The 16,289-nt window shown below is 35.9% G+C and overlaps 1 pseudogene; it reads right to left on the reverse strand.

Moving 5' to 3' along the window:
* Positions 1-10,511: 10,511 nt before the first annotated feature.
* Positions 10,512-11,491, reverse strand: LOC109677680 (hsc70-interacting protein-like; annotated as a pseudogene).
* Between the last annotated feature and the right edge of the window lie 4,798 nt (positions 11,492-16,289).

Genomic DNA, 16,289 nt, shown 5'->3' on the forward strand with positions numbered 1-16,289 from the left:
ATGGGTACTAGTGAGAGAGAAGAGGGTGACTGAAGACAACGAATAAATGTGACTATGGTCACTGTATTTTGTATTCTTGTATGAAAACAGAACAATAAAATCTGATGAAATTGTTTTAAGAATGTAGGTGGGGGATTAGCAAGAATGATGGATGGGTGACTTTAACCAAGGTCCATTGCAAGCATATATGGAAATGCCACATTGAAATTCCCTGTACAACAAATATATGATAATGAAATGTTTTTTTAGAAAGGAGGAATGGAAGAATAAAGGCAAAATTCAATTTAATGACCATTAAAAATTAAAGTTTTCATTAAAAATATTGATATACACTTGATAATAAATATTGTACATACTTGGAAAAAAAGATACAGACCTGTTTGTCCCTAGTCTTCAACCTGAAAGTTACAAGAAGCAACCCTAAGAGTTCTCTGATCACTGGTAAGAAGAAAGTCAGCTAGTTTGGACACAAAGACTGGAAAAGCAAAAAAGAAATGCCCAATAGAACAAGCAAACCACCAAACACCCAACAGAACAAGGCACTCAGGCCAAGCATTATCACAATCTAGCACCAAAAGGCACCCTGCATAGAGCCAAACCTCCCATAACTAAACCAAATTCCAGCAGAAAACATGAGAAGCCAGTCAGAATCATGAAGGACATGGATAGAGAAATTCTCTTCTTCCAGGAAAGAATCATTGTGGCTGCCAAACTGATCCTTCAAGAGACACCACACAGACCACTTTGTCTTTTAGCCTTTTGTCCTCCATGGAGATTCCACCCCAGCAAGTGGTTTACCTTAAGAAATGGTGGCCATCTAACAGGAGAAAATCCTGTCAAACAAGTGCCTGCCTAGGGAATTCTCCACAAGCCTGAAACTCCCTTCCAGTGCCTGGAAAACTCATTTGTCCAACAGGACCTGAGACTCCAATCTTCCTCTCACAGATTCTGCAGCAGTTGTGGCACCACTAGGGAGATCATGCCACAAGATCTGGCCAGGTTAGCCTCTTTCTCCCTGAAGACCTGGGTGGTGGAGGAGGTGGTGGAGGGTGAGGGTGTGGGTGGGGAAGGTGGTCCAAACAATGTATACACATGTAAATGTAAAACTTCTAAAAGGAAAAAAAAAGAAAGTGTGTTTATTTGGATTTAAAAAGATGATTTATCATCAAATTTTCATCCTGTTGATCTTCTATCATATTCTAAGAAGACTGGAGAGAGGGAGGAAGGGAGGGAGGGGAAGGGAAGAAAGAGGCAGATTGAAAAATAGAAAGAAAGATAGAGGAAGGGAAGGAAGGAAGGAAAGAAGGAAGAAAGGGAGGGACTGATGGAAGGGAGGGAGGGGAGAGAGGGAAGGAGAGAGACAGGGGTAGAAAAAGAAAGAAAAAAGAATGAAAGGAAGAAAGTGAAAAAGAGCAAAAGGTATGAAGGAAAGAAAAAGGGAGGCAAAGAACAAGAAAGAAAGGAAGACAAAGAGGAAGAGAGGAAAAATAAGAGAAAGAAATAAAGAGGGAAAAGGAAAGGAAACAGTTATGTAAGGAAGGAGAAAGAGAGATAGAAGGAAGGAAAGAAGGGAGGAAGGGAGTGAGAGAGACAGAACAAAGGCAAACAAGGAAGTAAGGAAAGAAAGAAAGGTGAAGGGAGAGGGAAAAGGAAGGAGGTGAGGGAGACACAGAGAGACAGAAGAGTATGAGGAAAGCAAGGAAAGGAAAAAGGAAGAAAGAGAAACTCAAGGAATCCATTTTTTTAGACAATCACACTATCACTTGGGCCACACCTTTACCCTTTCTTTTTGCATCAGTTATTTTTCAGATAAGGAAAGAAGGTCTGGTATTTTTGCCTGGAGCCTGCCTCAGGAATTCATCCTCCTACATACACCTCCCACATAGCTGAGATTATAGTCATGGGCACCAACAGCCATGGAAGAAGCTTGGTAGAAACAAAGGGGAAGACAGGGTAAAGTCACTAAACTTATAACAGAAATTGTCTACTGTGAAAAACAAAGAAAACATTGAAAAAGTGAAGGAGCTCAAGAATTTGTGGGTCTATTCCAAAAAGACAATCTCCACAGGAAAAATGGAATGAAAATTCCAAAAAAGTAACCAAATTGGAGAAGACAAAAATGTGTAAATATGTTGATCTTAATAAAACTCAAGCAGTAGAAATTCAATGAATAGCATTATAAGACCATAATACTCAAACCAAACGTATAAACCTTCCAACCTTCCTGAGAGGAAGGTTTATAGACATGAGTGCATATATTAAAAAGACTGGAAGATCTCAAATCAATGACTAAGTGATACATCTCAAACTCCTAGAAAAAAAAAGAACAAGCAAATCCCAAAACAAATAGAAGGAGAGAAATAATAAAAATAGGAGCTGAAATCAATGAAAATAGAAACTAAAAACACCATACAAAAAATTAATGAAACAAAAAGTTGGTTCTTTGAAAAAATAAACAAGATCAACAGACCCCTGGCAAACCTGACTGAAATGTTGAGAGAAAAAACCCAAACACCTTGGAAGTCCAGGAAATCATCAGACTACTTTGAGAACCTATATTCAAATAAATTCAAAAATCTTAAAGAAATGGACAGATTTCTAGATACATATGATCATCCAAAACTGAACCAAGAGGAAATTAATCACCTGAGTAGATCTATAACACAAAATGAAATTGAAGCAGCAATCAAGAGTCTCCCCAAAAAGAAAAGTCCAGGACCTGATGGATTCTCTGCTGAATTCTATCAGACCTTTAAAGAAGAACTGATACCAACCCTCCTTAAACTGTTCCATGAAATAGAAAGGGAAGGAAAACTTCCTAACACATTTTATGAAGCCAGTATTACACTTATTCCAAAATCAGGCAAAGACACCTCCAAAAGGAGAGCTATAGGCCAATCTCCTTAAGGAACACTGATGCAAAAATCCTCAATAAAATAATGGCAAACCGAATTCAACAACACATCAAAAAGATCATTCACCAAGACCAAGTAGACTTCATCCCAGGAATTCATGAGTGGTTCAACATATGAAAACCAATAAATGTAATACACCACATTAGCAGAAGCAAAGACAAAAACCACTTGATCATCTCAATAGATGCAGAAAAAGCCTTTGATAAAATCCAACACAATTTCATGATAAAAGCTCTAAGAAAACTAGAAATAGAAGGAAAGTACTTCAACATCATAAAAGTTATATATGACAAACATACAGCTGGCATTATACTTCATGGCAAAAAACTGAAACCATTCCCTCTAAAATCAGGAACTAGACAAGGATGCCACTATTTCCACTCCTATTCAACATAGTACTGGAATTCTTAGCCAGAGCAATTAGGCAAGAAGAAGGAAGAAAAGGAATACAAATAGGTAAAGAAACTGTCAAAATATCCCTATTTGCAGATGATATGATCCTATACTTTAAAGACCCAAAAAACTCTACTCAAAAGCTCCTAGACACCATCAATAGCTGTAGCAAGGTAGCAGGATATAAAAATCAACATAGAAAAATCATTAACATTTCTATACACTAATAATAAACAAACTGGGAAAGAATATATGAAAACAATTCCATTTACAGTAGCCTTAAAAAAAAATCAAATACCTAGGCGTAAACTAACAAAGGATGTGAATGACCTCTACAAGGAAAACTATAAACTTCTGAAGAAAGAGACTGAGGAAGACTATAGAAAGTGGAGAGATCTCCCATGCTCATGGATTGGTAAAATCAACATGGTAAAAATGTCTATATTACCAAAAGTAATCTACATGTTTAATGCAATTCCCATCAAAATCCTAATGACATTCATTAAAGAGATTGAAAAACCTACCCTTAAATTTATAAGGAAACACAAGAGGCCACAAAAAGCCAAGGCAATACTCAGTCAAAAGAACAATGCTGGAGGTATCACGATACCCGACTTCAAATTATATTACAAAGCAATAATAAAAACAGCATGGTACTGGCACAAAAACAGACATGAAGACCAGTGGAACAGAATAGAGGACCTGGATATGAAGCCACACAACTATAACCAACTTGTCTTTGACAAAGGTGCTAAAAATAAATGATGGAGAAAAGACAGCCTTTTCAACAAAAACTGCTGGAAAAACTGGTTTGCAGTCTGCAAAAAACTGAAACTAGATCCATGGATATCACCCTATACCAAGATTAACTCAAAATGGATCAAGGATCTTATATCAGACCTCAAACTCTAACGTTGGTACAGGAAAGAGTAGGAAATACTCTGTAATTAATAGGTATAGGCAAGAACTTTCTCAATGGAACCCCAGCAGCACAGCAACAAAGAGAGAGCATAGATAAATGGGACTTCATAAAACTAAAAGCTTCTGCTCAACAAAAGAAATGGTCTCTAAACTGAAGAGAACACCCACAGAGTGGGAGAAAATATTTGCCAGATACACATCAGACAAAGGACTGATAACCAGAATATATAGGGAATTCACAAAACTAAATTCTCCTAAAACTAATGAACCAATAAAGAAATGGGCAAGTGAACTAAACAGAACTTTCTCAAAAGAAGAAATTCAAATGCTCAAAAAACACATGAAAAAATGCTCACCATCAATAGCAATAAAGGAAATGCAAATTAAAACCACAGTAAGATTCTACCTCACCCCTGTTAGAATAGCCATCATTAGCAACACCACCAAAAACAGGTGTTGGCCAGGATGCGGGGAACAAGGAACCCTCTTACACTGTTGGTGGGAATGTAAACCAGTACAACCACTCTGGAAAAAAATTTGGAGGCTACTTAAAAAGTTAGACATTGATCTACCATTTGATCCAGCAATACCACTCCTGGGTATATACCCAAAAGACTGTGACACAGGTTACTCCAGAGGCACCTGCACACCCATGTTTATTGCAGCACTATTCACAATAGCTAACTTACGGAAACAGCCAAGATGCCCCACTACTGATGAATGGATTAAGAAAATGTGGTATTTATACACAATGGAATTTTATGCAGCCATGAAGAAAAATGAATGTTATCATTTGCAGGTAAATGGATGGAATTGGAGAACATCATTCTGAGTGAGGTTAGCCTAACCCAGAAGACCAAAAATCGTATGTTTTCCCTCATATGCGGACATTAGATCAAGGGCAAACAGAACAAGGGAATAGGGCTTTGATCACATGATAAAGCAAGAACGTACAAGGAAGGTATGAAGATAGGTAAGATACCCAAAAAACTAGATAGCATTTATTGCCCTTAATGCAGAGAAACTAAGCAGATACTTTAAAGCAACTGAGGCCAATAGGAGAAGAGGACCAGGAACTAGAGAAAAGGTTAGTTCGAGAAGAATTAACTTAGAAGGTAATACACATGCACAGGAAATTAATGTGAGTCAACTCCCTGTATAGCTAGTCTTATCTCAACTAGCAAAAACTCTTGGTCCTTCCTATTATTGCTCATACTCTCTCTTCAACAAAATTAGAGATAAGGGCAGAATAGTTTCTGCCTGGTAGCGAGGGGTAAAGGGGGTAAGGGAGGGAGTGGGGTGGGGGGATAAGGGAGGGAGCGGGGTGGGGTGGGGAAAGGAAGGAGGTGGGAGGAAGGGGGGAGAAATGATCCAAACATTATATGCACATATGAATAAAATAAAAATTAAAAAAAAAGAAAGATCATACACCATGATCACATGGGTTTTAACCCCGGAATGTGGGGACAGTTCAACATATACAAAACATTAAATGCATACAGCAAATTAACAGAAGCAAAGAAAAAGGCACATGATCATCTAATATGTAGGAAAAAACTGAACAAAATTCAACATCCTTTCACGATAAGTATTCTGATGAAACTAGGAATAGACTGTTCTTCAACATGATAAAGACTATATATGAAAAGTCTATTGACTGCATCATAGTAAATGGTGACAAACTGAAACTATTTTCTATAAAGTCAGGAATGAAATAAGGGTGTCCACTCTCTCCACTCTTATTCAACACAGTCCTGGAATAGCTAGCCAGAGCAATGAGACAGGAACAAGGATTTGAAATAGGAAATGAAGACTCAAACTATCCCTATTTGCAAGTGATGTAATCTTATATTTAAAAAACAAGGAAAACTACACCAAAAAACTCTTAGGCACCATAAATACTCAGCAAAGTAGCAGGATAAAAATCAGTTTAATAAAAGCAGTACTCTTTCTATATACCAATGATGAACAGACTGAGAAAAAATATAAGAAAACAATTCCATTTACAATAGCCTCAAAAATTAAAATACTTGAGGATAAACTTAATAAAGAAAGTCAAAGATCTCCACAATGAAAACTATAAACTATTGAAGAACAAAATCAGTAAGACTACAGAAGATGGAAAGATCTCACACAACACTGGTTGGTAGAATCAATATTGTGGAAATGGCTATATTACCAAAGCAATCTACATGTTCAATGCAATCCCCATCAGAATTCCAATGACATTAATCACCAAGATTGAAAAATAAACCCAAAAATTCAGGTGGAAGCACAAAAGACCTTGAATAGTCAAGGCAAACAGAGCAGCACTGGAGGTGTCACATTCCCTGACTTCAAACTACACTGCAGAGCCATAGCTTCAAAACAACATAGCACTGGCACAAAAACAGACATGAACACCAATGGAGCAGAACAGAAGACCCAGATAAGAATCCACATCTATGCCCACCTGATTTTTGACATAGGGGCCCAAAATATATGATGGAGAAACAGCCTCTTCAGTAAATGTTCATGTGAAAGCTGAATATCTGAGAACAGAAAACTGAAACTAGATCTATGTCCCTCACCTGTACAACTATCAAGTCAAAATAGATTAAGTACTTTAAGATAAGGCCTGAAATTTTGAAACAATTTCAGGAAGTAGTGGTAATATATTGAAGCATATAGGCATAATCAATGTTTCTAAATAGAGCTCTAATGGCTCAGCAAATAAGAGAAAGGATGAACAAATGGGAAAGCATAAAACTGAAAAGCTTCTGCACTGTAACAGAAATAGTCACTGGATTTAAGAGACTGCCCACAGAATGGGAGAAAATCTTTGTCACATATACATCAGATCTACAGGGAATGCATAAAAAACAAAAATCAAAAGAATCAGTAATGCAATGAAGAAATGGGCACATGAATTGAACAGGGAATTTTCTCAGGAACTGGTACAGATGTCTAATAAAAACACAAAGAAATATACAACTTCCCTATCCATAAAAGAAATGTGAGTCAAAAGTACACTAAGATTTCTCCTCACCACAGAGACAATAAGCAAGAACACAAACAACAATTTTTGGAGAGGGTAGGGAAAACAGGAACCCTTAAACACCGTACAGGAAGATGTAAATTAGTACAACCATTATGGAAAGCTTATGGAGTTTCCTTAAAAAACTAAAAATAGAATGGCTATATAATCCAGATGTACAACTCATGGGACTTTACCTGAAGGAATGTAAGTCAGGATAAAGTAGAGTCACTTGCACATCCATGTTTGTTGCTGCACTGTTACAATAGACAAGTTATGGAAACAACCCAGAAACTAGAGAACTGATAAATGAATTAACATTATGTGTGTGTGTGTATACATATATATATATATATGTGTGTGTGTGTATACATATATATATATATATGTGTGTGTGTATATACATATATATATATATATATATATATATGTATACACACACCTATATACATAGTGGAGTTTTATTCAGCCATTAGGAAGAATAAAATCTTGAAGGTAGTGGACGCAATTGTAGGACATTATGTTAAGTGAAGTAAGCCAGGTTCAATAAGACAAAAGCCATATGTTCTCTCACATGTGGAAAATAGATTCAAAAGATAAACATATAAACAAAACCAATCATGATCCTACACAACCTTATGTGTTGAACATGTGATTAGTAAGGGAACTACTCTGTGGAACATGGGGGAGAAAAGAAAGGAAAAGAGAATGATACAATCAACAATATTGAAATACATCTGTGCAGGTAGAGAATATAATAAAAGGTATGGAAAGCTGTTGAACAATGCATGTAGGAGGGAAAGAGTAAAAGAGAAAAATGGAAGGGGCTCAACTGACCAGAGAAGTATATTTACAGTGAGGACACTTCAATAAAACTCTTTGAATATTTACCTTGGAATTAATAATGAAAGACAGGACTGTAAAATAGGAACAGTGTGTGAGGGTTCTTGTGAGGGGGGAGGATGAATGGAGGACCTGAACATGAAGGAATATGGTTGGTGGACTTCATAAACATATACAAAATAGAAACATGAAACCCATTGCAATTGCTTTTAGGGGGTGGGGAGGGATATGCAAGGTATAGGAAATGGTGCGGGCTAACTAACAAATGTACAATGAAAGTCTATTCAGATTTGCAACAATGAATGCCTCCTGTACATTGAATATATCCTACTAAAAATGAAGAAATAATGGAGGGGATAAACCAATTTGGAATATCATACATATATACATGAACTGTTATAATGAAACTCCCTGTACAGCTATCTTAAGCAAATAAAAACGTCTTTTTGTCAAAAATGAAGGCAAAACAGGTCCATCTATGGGGTGGTAAAGGTTGATGGGGGAGGACATAAGGAAAGGGTGAAGGAGAGTGAATATGCTGGAAATACTATGTACTCATGTATAAAAAGGGAACAAGTTGATCCATTGAAACTATTCAAGGACAGGGGTAGAGGAGATAAATGAGAATGGAGAATGAAGGTGGTCCCTGTACAACAGTAATATGGTAATAATACAAAACAACAAATAAATCAATAAAATAAAATTGTGGATAACAGAAAATATTGGAGTGGCATATTCAATGTTTTGAAGAAAAAATAAAATCACAAAATTTTACTTCTAAAAGTTGGAAATAAAAATAAAAACTTTTTTTGGTGGAATTGAATTTGAACTCAGGGAAGCTTCTCTCAAGAAAACCACACCTCTGGTCCAGTTTTCTCTTCTTCTTTTGGGGATGCAGGCCTCATGAACTACTGGGTCAGGCAGGCCTTCAACCTTGATCATCCAATCTCAGCATCCCAAGTAATTAGGATTAAAAGCATGAGACACTAGCACCCAGCAAATTCAAACTTTTATAGCTTGAAATACTATCTCTCAAAGATAAAAGCAAAGTGAAGACATTTTGAGTTTTTAAAACATGTGACCATTTGTCATATGCAAACCTGTAGTATGAGACATGCTAAAAGGCTTTGGATTAATGGGAAACAATACCAGAGGTAAACATGGGCCTCTTAGAAGGAATAGACAACAGTAGAAAAGGCAGTTATTTAAGACTGCATTCTCTGATCTATTCTATACAATACATATGACTATTTAAAGCAAAATTGTAACTTTGTTTCAAAAGTTATGTAACATATGTACGTGTAACATATATAACAATAAAGGATGAAGAAATTATGTGAACCTGTATGGTTGCAAAGCTTCTACATTTTAAATGAATACAATATTATTAATGCTAAAAGTCTGCACAAAGTTATGAGTATATATTTTAATCTCAACTGCAACTACTAAAAATTTTAGGACAACTTAATACTCATTTTCGAGACAGTGACTATCATTTTAATCAAATCTAATGAAGTAGATAAATTTACTTGCGATGGAATAATCACCAACATTGCACTCTAATTAAGCCTGTTCTACAATGCATTTTTCAGTGTGTTTAGTTTGTGTTGTTATTATCATGTATGTATGATGGTAGTTACAATAGTTTAAGGGAATGTGTAAAGGAAATTTAGTCACAACAGACACTAGACCTCTAGTTTGAACTCCCTAATGAAGAGAAAAACTTTCACTCTTTCACGTAAAAGCATATAAAAAATATTCACCACAGTATTATTTATATTGAGAATGGAAGTGGATGCAATCTCTTGTTCACTTTATGTGGAAAAGAAATGAAATATTCTTCTGATATACAAGACATGAACACAGTTAAGTAATCTAATTCTACTGTAACATAACAAAAATTTATCCATTCAACATTGTACAATTTAAATGCAACTGTAAGATTTAATTGCAACTATAAGATTTAAAAAACCATTTTAAAAAACAAAAATGCCTTCCTAACCAATATCCAACTCCAACTTAACATACTTAAATGAGTTTTATTTGCTTCCCACTAATAAACTTCTATTTCACTCACACTAGAGCAATGAATGTTCTGTGCATATCATCCTTGCCTGATAATCCAACAGAAATCTCAAAATAATTAGTAAAGAAAATGGAGGTATCAACACCCTTTAAATTTATTTTAAATATTTTCAAAGTTTAAAAAGTAAAGTTTATAACTCTTTGTGGAAAAACATTACCTTAATGAATACTTAAAGGCAAAACACTGTGAAATGCTTAGCTATATTCCCTGCACAGCGGTAGGGATTATCTTCAAGCACCTCACCATTCCTAATGAGAAGGTCAGAGATACACTACTGTGACAACCATTAAGCAACCTAGGTTGATTTTCCTTCAGCAAGGACTTTGCCACATGGGCTTTATGCTTGACCTCCAAATTTACTGATAAGATTCACAAATTTTGGGTTACTCTGCTATTTTCACATATTTGTAAGTTCTAGGTCACACCATGGAAGGCCACAACAACTTGGATCCAGCATGCGGCAAGAACTTGTGGATGACCAAGAATTTCATTGTACCCAGACATTCCTGACATTTCAGGCATGTCCCTACCATTCCAGGCATTCCTCAGGAAAGTCTCCTGAAAAGTGCCATGCTGAGATCCTGATTGTCCTCAAACTTCTTCCTCACTTAGGGCCCTCTAATACTCTCCTCCACCTTTCTTAATCCTTTCTGTTCTTTTTTTAAAGAAAGAACAATTTTCTGGGCCTTGTTAGACTGCTTTCAGCAGTGCACTAGCATTATCATCACAATCCAGTTACAAGCGAGGGCAAGATCTGTGGCTGCTTTTTCCCAATGTCCAGAAATCTGTGTGATCGCCCTTGCCACTTGTAAGGCTGAGCTGAATGAAGATTTATTTCAATGGCTCTGTCATAGTCTCAAATAGCAATATTCGGCTTCCATAATTTGTTGAAGACACTGGCTGTCTTGGCATACAGTTTAGCCAAGCAAGGATATAGCTTGATGACATCTATGAACAAGTAAATGTCTTTCTGTAATTCACCACCATTCAAGACTTCAATGCCAGCCTCTTTCTTTTCATTGTCTTGATCCATCATCTCTTCAGCTATCACTACATTTTCTTCTCCCATTTCTTTGGGCCGTCAGCATCTGGTTCAATTGCTCCTCATTCATCCATTTCTACATCACTTTCCTCACTCATGATTCATCTGTCTTTATGTTTTCCTCTGTCCTGTTACTATTTTATATTCCCTGATATTCTCCCCATGTTCTCTACCCACTCCCTCAGGAAGCACATCTCCTCAGTGTATAATATGCTCAGATGCTGCTTGCACATTTTCGCTAAGGCCTGAAATGCGCTCACTTCCTCAGGGTCCATGGTGGGCAGGCCGTGGGCAATGACTGGGGGTTGCCTTTGGCAGGTTTCCAGGCCTGGGCAATGGATTAGCTTGACCATGTAGAATGTGCTAGATGTAATCTTGAAGATTTGATACATAAATGGGAAGCATCTAATGGAGTTTTATGAAATAATTGGTAACAACAGACTAGATGTAAACATACCAATTTGAAAGAATTTTCTACATATAACTAAATGAAGAAAAAGTGAACAAAGAACAAATTAAGTTTTCTAACAACTTCAAGAAAAATCAAAATGTACACAAACATAACAGTGATATGCATATTACATTAACACATACAAATACATAGAAATATATTAGAATGGTAGTTTATGAGTCATTAAAACGGTCTTTGGGGGGAAATAAAGGGAGTGAGAAGGGAAAAGAACATATAGATAGATGAAAGAAAGAGAGAAGAGAAGGGAGGAAGAGAGAGAGAGATGGAGGGAGGGAGGAAGGGAGGAAGGGAGGAAAAAAAGAGAATATTTGCAATGCCAAACATAGGTGTCAAGTCAGGCTATCAGTATCTACCCATATCCACAAAACAAAATGAAACACAAATAATGGGATTTAAAACTTTTGACTTGTACCTTATTATTGCCTAGTGATCTGGGCTAAAGTTTAGCAAACAATAGTTTGAAAACAAAAGTCAATTTACTACCTGTTTATGTATAACCCATGAGCAAAGAAAACATTTTTAACAACTAAATTTTAAGTAACCATATAAGTCATATCTAATATTCCCGGATTTTTTCCTTTACACTAACAAAACCCAAAATATTTAATATGGTATTTTAAAAAACAGTTTGCTGATCCTTGATGGAGATTATTGAAAGATAAAATAATTCTTTCTTTTCTTTCCTTTGTAAGACTTGTAATGAAAGTTAAGAGAAATGATTTAGGAACAGTTTTTGCAGAGGCCACAAAGGAATCTTTCACTGAATGGCAAACACCAAAGTAGAATATGGAGAAATGTGCTACTGGTTGATTAAAAACCAGTAGATTAAGGTAGACATAAAAGATTCCTCAGAGGAAAACTTAAGGAATAAACATTATAGCACTAGAGCACAAAGATTTAGCAGACTGTGTTGTCCAAAATGGACATAACTGGATCTTCCATTCCACAGATTTTCCTGCAATATGATGTTATATCATTCCCAATGACAAGTAGAGTCTATTGTCCTCCTTGAATCTAACCATGGCCAGTGACCAAGAAGACAATGATGCCATTCACTACCAAGTCTAGGTCATAAAAGGTGGTAGAGTTTACATCTCATTTTCTTAAACTGATTTCCCTTAGAACCCAGCCTCCATGTGGTGAGGAAACCAAGAACACATGGACAGGCCTTGAGTAATAGTTCTGCTGAACAACTCCAAAAGAGGTCCCAGCTGTCAGCTGGCATCAACTATCAGACATCTAAGTGAGAAAGCTTTCAGGATGCCTTTAGCCCTAACCACTACTCAGCTACAGTTTACATGAAAAACTCTAAGCAGGACTTACAATTGATAATACCAAATTGATTACTGTGATTTAAAACCACTAACTTTGTAGGTAATTTTATTCTGGTTTCATTTTGGTTTGTATTACAGTCACTAGTGAGAAAAACCATTCATAGTCTCTTTTACTGGAGACTAAAAGAATATTCCAACATTATTCAGTATATCAGCAAGTCAATGCTGTGCTGAGAAGCCACTGCTGCAAATGGCTGCTTGGTCTACCTGATTTCATGATACCTTGGCAGAAGGAGATATCTTGGGAGGTTGCTGGCTATAGCTGATTTGTGGAGTTTCTGAGCAGAAAGAAATGTGGAGGAATCAGGAATTTCACTGACCATGACAAATATTTATTAGAGCTGTTTACTCATTATTTTTTGAATATGAAATGTCCTCCAAATGTCTCACTAGTTAAAGGCTTGGTCCCTGGCACAATGTTCACATGTAGAGATTTGGGGAAGTGCTTGGAACATGAGGTCTTTTCCTTCCTTAAAGGTTTAATGCATTGATTAATTCACAATTTGGCAGAATTATTGGAAAAAGGTGGAAAATTTGAGGACCGGGCCTAGTTGGAGGAAGTTGGTCACTGGGAAATGCTCTTCAGTGCTAGTCCTCGTTGGACTCCTTTCCTTGGATTCTCATTGCTTCCCCACTGCCATGTGGTGACCAGTTGTGCTTTATCATGCCCTCTCCACCATGATGTTCTGCCTCCCTCAAGACTACCACAATGGAGCCAGCTGACTACCCACAGTCTGAAACATTCATCCTTCCTTACATTGTCTTTCTAGGTATTTTTTTCCAGAGATGTAAAATTGACTAAAGCAACTATTTTTCATAATCCTGTAGGTACAGCCTCAATGAGATAAAAATGGAGCTATTAATATAACACAAATCTCTTTACTTTGTACAATGATTTATACATATATCTATATAACAAACAATGGCAGATAATTTTTTCTGATGAACAATTACATTTCTTCAAAATGCTTGAGTTTTCTCTTACATAATCCTCTCTAAGAAGATAAGATGGAAGATACAAACTTGTAATTTTCAGTTGCCATGAAACCAAATAGCTTTAATATTGTCCTTGCATCTGTTGCAAAAGAGATACATGTAATGAAGTCTTTCATAACAGCACAAAGCAACATTTTTGCTCTTATGTTTTGGATGGTAGGTTTGCCCTGCTTGAAATAACATTGCAATAAACTACTAGTCAAGACTTTTTGTTTTTGGAATATTTTTTTTTTAACCAGGACAAACATCTGACATTTTCACAAAGCCTATGGTCTTAACCTTAGAAATCTGGCTACTTAGGATAAAGACAGAGGAAATGACCAGGAAAGCTCTAAAGGTAATATTCTATTATTAAATGCAAATATATTCATTAAGAAATTAGCCAAATAGGAGGTACATACTGCTTTTAATGAATTTTTTTAAGACACAAATTTGGCACGTGTGCATTTTTCCTTGACATTTAGAGCAATGAGTAAAGAATGGATACGGGCCTAGATGATAAGATGTTAACTGGAGCTCTATTTATTTACCTTATACATACACTTATCATATGCATATGTATATTATATTTAAATGTATGACATCATTTAAAATCATTGGAAGTTTTCTCATTTCTACTTAAGCACTAAAAACAAAGACTTCCACTCTATCATCATTGTTTGGACCATCAAGGAATTTGACATATAAAAGTTAGTAATGATTTCATGAACAATTGTATGGGCCTTCAAAATCTGTCAAACAATTTGAACGCTTTTAGCTCTGGAATTTGCTAACATGCACACAAAGTGTTAAATATTCTGAAAAAAATAAGAAGCAGATTGTTATACTTGTTTAGTAAATGTCCTACAAATACACACATATTAGAGACATGGCCCCCATGGTTACCACCATAGGGTCTTGGTGGAAACATAAAAGTCAGGGTGCAGTGGGAGTCTGAAAGCCATTGGGTGTGCCCTTAATGGAAACAGTGGAATCTGTTCCCTTCTTCTTTCTTGCTTCCTGCCACTAAGTGTCCAGGTTGTCTACCATTCACTCCTGCCATGATGTGTCAATCAATCACAGATAAAACCTCCAGAACTGTGAGCCAAGATAAAGTATGTAATAGGTTGAAGTATTCAATAGGTAGCTGGCAGCTAAAGAGGGTTGTAGCATCTTCATGGATACTACAGGTAAAGTTCTGGCATTGAATAAGCTAGCCAAAATGGGAATACAGAGCTGTTGGCCAAAATATAAAATAAAATAAAAATATTAACACAGGTAATGACTGAAGGAATTATTTAGATTTAACAAGCAACCAATCATCGGTGATCATTAGAAGAAATTTAAAAAGACAAAATATAGTACATAAACTATGCATACTGTTGCTATGAGTTCTACTTTTTTAGAAACTGTAGCATTTTCATTAAGGAGGCCAAATATACATGCGTACTTTCTTCTGGCTTTGTATCTTGAATAATTGTCCTGGCATTGTTTCAAATCTATGCATTATGTTTTATATCCTATTATTTGATGCAAAAAGGTGATTGAAAGTTTTGTCTCCATTTTTCATGATATACAATATCACAAAGTACTATATTTTAAGCACTTTTACTTATCAATAGATGTATTTCTCTAACAATTTTCAATGATTTGCTTAATGTCATGGTTTTTATACCTTCACATATCTTATCACCTTGTGAATCACGTTTTCTCAACAGAGATATCACTGATATCTGGGTAGCAGAATATTTTGTATCGAGGTTGGCCCTCTGTGTTGTAGGATGTTTAACAGCACATCTGGCCTTTACCACCAGATTCCAGTAATACTCCAGTTATGATACTCAAAAAAGTCTTTACACATTTGCAAATGTCCTCAAGGACACAATATATGCATGTTGTGTAATAAATGACAGAAGCAAATAAAAATTACCTCAATCTTGAAGATAGATAAAATAAAGAAGATATAAGTAAAATAAAAGCCCTGTTCCTAACCAGGAAGGAAAGCCAATTACATGTCACTTAATGCTTAAAGTAAGTACCATTTAGTATAAGATTCACATATTATAAATACCATAAAAACTTTAACATTATTTGAGCTATCTATTTAGCTGCTTGACAGAAAACATTTATGAGCTCACAATTCTATCACATGGCATTAAATCAAAAGAGGAAAACAAGTGAAGTTTTCTAAATTCTCCTAAAACTAATGAACCAATAAAGAAATGGGCAAGTGAACTAAACAGAACTTTCTCAAAAGAAGAAATTCAAATGGCCAAAAAACACATGAAAAAG

This window comes from Castor canadensis, chromosome 8, assembly GCF_047511655.1.
Source record: "Castor canadensis chromosome 8, mCasCan1.hap1v2, whole genome shotgun sequence".
In the NCBI taxonomy this organism is placed as follows: domain Eukaryota; kingdom Metazoa; phylum Chordata; class Mammalia; order Rodentia; family Castoridae; genus Castor; species Castor canadensis.